This window comes from Pinus tabuliformis, chromosome 3_1 (assembly GCF_031772625.1).
Source record: "Pinus tabuliformis cultivar Carrire ecotype Pingquan chromosome 3_1, CPIR1, whole genome shotgun sequence".
Taxonomy (NCBI): domain Eukaryota; kingdom Viridiplantae; phylum Streptophyta; class Pinopsida; order Pinales; family Pinaceae; genus Pinus; species Pinus tabuliformis.
The window spans coordinates 185,630,423-185,635,834 of record NC_142301.1 but is presented as its reverse complement, the minus strand read 5'-3'; positions in this window follow the sequence as shown (position 1 = coordinate 185,635,834).

Sequence of the window (5,412 nt, the reverse complement as noted above, 5' to 3'; positions counted from 1 at the left end):
TATTTCTTCCTCGAATAGAAAAAGCAACATGCAAAAAAATCCCTAGATTTTAGGGAGCTATTTTTAGCAGTTGGAGGTTACATGCAAAGATTATTTTAGAATCTTTCCTCCAAGTGTTGTTTTTTCCTAGATTTGTGGTATGCATGTCATGAGCTTCAAAATTATTTATTTGACGCATCAGAGCTCATTTCTTCACATTGATCTTGGAGCTCTGACATCCCATGGCACATCCAGGACTCTTCAACACATCCAGCTCAGTTATTCATGGGTAAGTGGTCTTAACTTGTCTTTTGCAGCATTTCTATCGCTTTTTGTGTTTTCGCTTGTGTGAGTGTTGTTTTCTTGATTTTTGTGAACACTTGCTGTCATTTACATGCATACTAGCTTGTATTGGAATCTTTTCAGTTTTTATTAGCATCTCATTGTTGTCACATGCATGAAATTGTTTTGCACGAACAGTCGCCGATTCAGCAACTCGCTTTACACACATGCATGAAGTTCCGTTTTTTGAATATTTCATTCATTGTTTGCATGCACGATCATTCAATCCTACTTACACTCAGTATTGCCATGCATTCACAATCACATTTGCTTTTAATTTCCTGTCGGCGGGTCTGGGCAGCCTTGGCCCAGACTCTACCTCACCAAGATTGCATTGCGCAATCCTGAGAGGGAAGGCTCTGTCTTCCTCTTAGGAAATGCACATTTCTACCCAGGAGCTATCCTCCAGTCTTACATTGTGTAATTCTAAGGGGCAATGACTGCTAGCCCAGAAAATTGTACAATGCAGTCATTGGGCTTGCAACCACCGCCAGCTGAAATTGCGCTTTGCGCAATTGCAGCAGCTAGCAGGCCAGCCTAGATTGCACATTATGCAAATCCAGTAACCAGCCAGCATCCCCAGATAGCCCAGACTGCCTTTTGTATACTTCTGGTAGCCATTCAGCCAGCCTCACAGAAGAAATTGTGCAATCCTTGCCAGTCAATCCCCAGGTATGTTGCATGTCATTCCTCAAGTTTGCTTTGGTTTTCGCTAACTGATTTCTTGCTATGTATGTCATTTTGTCTCTAGATCTAGCACGTGTTCGCCCACCTCTTAGAAGTTTAGATAAATTGCATCCAAGGGATTAGGATCAAAGGACACTGACAGAAGTGCAACTGGAGCAGCAGTTAAGTGAGTGTCTACAAGTCTATCGATCTATGAAGACACTAAGTTGATTGTAGATGAGGACATCAAGCTGAAATGGAAAGAGGTTAATGATGCATTTGCAGGCACATTTGGGGAAGACCTCAAAGACATCCAAGCACATGTGAACATTCACAAGTTTGGCTTGTACCAGATTGCATGCATATACCCCACATTCCCATGTGCAGACATGATATATTGGATCGTCTCACACATTGATCCTGAGACGATGACATTGAGCAGTGTCAGCGAGATGGAGAATGATACCTTCAGGGCACAGTATTATGATGATATGTATCAGATTTCAGAGCCCGTGATCATCATGGAGACACCCTTCAACTCACCCAGTAGCAATGCCAACTCTAGAGACATTTTGAAGAACTAGGTGAAGGAGTTGGCTAGATTCAGGATGACACCCAACCAAATATACAAGACGAAGATATTGCAGAAGGCTTATCAATACTTGGTCATCTTTGCATGTCAACTGTATGGCCAAGAAAGCACGGAAGCCTTCCAACAGAGTTGGGTGATCGCGCTGGACCAACTAGCCAGAGAAGGAGAAGCATGTAACTAGTCTGGCATGTTGGCTCACCAGCTGAAGGAACTGGTAATAAGGGCTTAACAACCACACAAAGGTATGTAAGTAGAGATCTACATCTCTGCCTACATCTTGGATGCAATCTGTGCCCGACAGGAGTTCCAGGGCTTGAAGTGGTGTTGTGACCACCAACAACCCCCCTCCTTCTTTAGTATTAGCAATAACACCAAAGAAGTGGGGACCCTTAGTAAAAAATCCAAAAAATTATATAAATTTTTTTTGTATTATACTCCTCAAAAAAATACATCACACAGAGAAGAGTGAAACATTTCTTTATGAGCACAATAAAAAACTGTGAAGAAGCGACGCGAAATTGATCGCATCGCATACATTAAGAAGTGCCCATAAATGAAAATCTTAAGAAATCTCCGATGGCCGATATGCGACATCGCATATCGCAACATCGCATAAACAACACACAAATAACTTAACAAATTGCAATGATCTTGCGATCTGTGATCTTGCGATATCTGCGATCCTGCGATAAATGCGATCTACGATCTTGCGATGCTGCGATTTGCGCGATTCTGCGCTAAACTGATCACGAAACTCTGCGATGACACATCTTGATAATGCGATCTGCGATGATGCAATGCGAGTCGCAGAAATCACCCATCTCAAATTTTCCTCAGCTCAGCATTCAAGAAAAGCTGTCCCTAAACCAAAAATTGGGCGCGCGCCTTAAAAAAATTAATGAATGTACGCCAAGGTATTCATGAAGGACAGTTTTGTGTTTTTCAAAAAGTCAGTTCACTATGAGGTGTCATGATTTTATACATTCGTAGATCTTAGAGCTTTCATGTCAAAATTTACTATCATTACCCTTTTCCTTTGCGTGAACTACAGGAATAAAAAATAGGAAACAACATGAAGCAATGTGCAGGAAACATCTAAGGAAAAAGGGAAAGCATCAATGCTCGGAAAACAGAGAAGAGATGCCCTCATAAGCGGATATCGCATGCAACAGAAATGCAGATTTCAGAGTATTACTGAACAGATGCTGATATCAATAGGCGATTCGACACTCAAGGTCAAAAGCTCACAAAAGTAGCATGTTTGAAAAATTCTGAAGCTTATGCCCGGTAAAGGAAAAAGCGCTAAAAGCAGAAAACGCACTAGAAAGGCCCGAATCAAGGAATGGAGGCAGTTTTTGATGCGCGATTAGCGCCTAGCGCTAATCACACATCGCTAAGAAAATTGTTCAGAAAGCAAAGTCCCTAACTTGCTTAGTCATCCATGAGTCCGGAAACCGAGATAGCAAAAGCAGAGGCAATTTAAGAGGAATTTGGGTTGTTACCAAGTATATACGCAGTAAATTCGCACAACCAGAAGATGATTCCCAAAAATATCTTCTAGTTTACTAAAAAGTGGTGCCAGTGCTTGCCGTTTCTATTTTCATAGCTCAAGCAAAAGCAGAAGACAACCAGCCGACTCTTCCCAGGCAAATGTTGCATGCTCGCAAACACTAAGGAGCAAATACAGAAATAGTTAGGAATTAGATTCAATTTTTAGAAATAAGTTTGCTTAGATAAAGGGCGGTCATTTAAACCGTATCCGAAATTTGTGTAATTAAGTTATTTAGTTAGCAGTATTTAAACCCTTCTCAGGAATTTAGAGAAGGGTCCAGAAATTTGTCAAAAACTTGTCCTCAGAACATGCACTTCTGCACCCTCAGAGGAGGTTTTGATGAATGAATGGATCAAGGTTTATTAATGTTTGCATTTGATATCTGCTACTGATGTTGCACTTCTGTACTCTTGGTAGATATTAGAACAAGTGGAGATAAATCATTATTTCTTGAAGCTTATGAGTAGGACCAGTCATAAATGGTACTTTTATCTCTTGATCATTTCTACTTATATTCTTAAAGTGATATACAATTTTTAGTTGTTTATATGTTATTGCATGAATGTTTGAGTTACCATTTGGCACTTTTGTACGGTGGAGTCATTTATTTATGTTTGATATATGAATAACTTATTATGTGATATGTTGTTCACAACTGTTTTGCCTAACTTTTTATGCAAAGTGGTTCATCTTAATTGATTTCCATTCTTATGATAGCTGAATGATCTTTATTACCAGTTATTATTTGAAATCTCTTTAGATCGCATAATAGAAGAAATACATCCCGGGTTAGCATAGATTAGATGTGTTGTTTTCATTAGATTACAATAGCATAGAATTAGATTAAAGTAGCTTAGATTAGAACTCTTAGATCAGCATCATCCAACTCTGCACACACACACACCCTTAGATTGGGAAACTGGTCCCATTATCCCCGGTCGGACCCGCTATACCAAACGGATAAGGAGCTGCCATCCAAGGTCTGGACCGGGTGGGTATCCCCCTTGTTGTCAACCCGATTTTCAGGGCTTCAACATATTTGGCGCTAGAAGGAGGGCCTGAACTATGAATGGCACTTGAATCAAAATCTAAATACCATTCTGAGAGTAAATCGCCCTCATCATCTCCCCCAACTTCTCCAGTGTATTTAAATCCAGAGTCAGAAGTCGCTCGAGTATCAATCGCTGCTACACACCCTGATATTTCAGACCAGTCTACCATTAAACCTCCTGGAGTCGAATCTCTGATTCACAAACTTCAGGGATTTTCCATTTCTCCTCAGAGGTCTGATAAATCTCAAAGCAGTGTGACTTCGCAGTACAATCCTGCTCATCCCCTAACCAGGTTAAAGAGTGAAAAATTTGGCATCCAGCCAACTGAGTTGCCTCTTCCCACCAGGAAAAGAGCGAGGAAATCACCACAAGAGTCTGACAGTGAGACTCTTTCGTCTACATCGCCCATTTCAACTACCTCACTGCGAAGTCAACCACCCACACCTCCATTCCAAACCATCATCCATCCGTCTACCACAACCCCTCTTCAATCATCCATGATCGTAGTATCCTCATCTTCCTAGCCACAGAGATCATCTCCTGCACTTTTCTCTACTAGCAGCTCAACGATGGCCCAGTCTCCATGGAACAACCCTGGGGCAGTCTTAATGCTTATGCCCTTGAGTCAAATATCAGCCCATCCTGAGAAATGGCTGCCCAAATTCAATCCAGAAGCGGGCATGCTAGCGGAAGAACACATAAACAATTTCATGCTTTCTATCAATCTCAACGGAGTTACTAACGAAGATGCTGTTGTTTGGCTTTTTCCCTATACACTGCAAGGGACAGCCGAATCATGGTATTTTTCATTACCCTCCAGGTCTATCACAAGTTGGGATATCTTCCAGAATCAATTCCTTATCAAGTTTGGTGATGACAGATCAACGACGACGTTAATCAATGACCTATCCAATCTTAAGGCCCAAGCTAAAGAACCTATCAAAGATTTCGATTTACAGTTCAATAAAATTCTCAACAAAATTCCCACTGCTTCCCAACCCAGCGAAGAAGTACGATGTGAATGGTATATTACTGCTTTACCATCAAACATAGAAATCTTCGTGGATAGAGCAAATAAAACAACCTTAGTTGAAAACATGACAAAGGCGATAAGCAGTAGAGAAATGCGTAATAGCCCTGGAAAAGAGATCCGCGATAGAGGAACGAAAGTCTAAAAAAGTCACCTTCAAGGAAGACTCCAAGAAAAAACAAACAAAAGACCCTTTCGA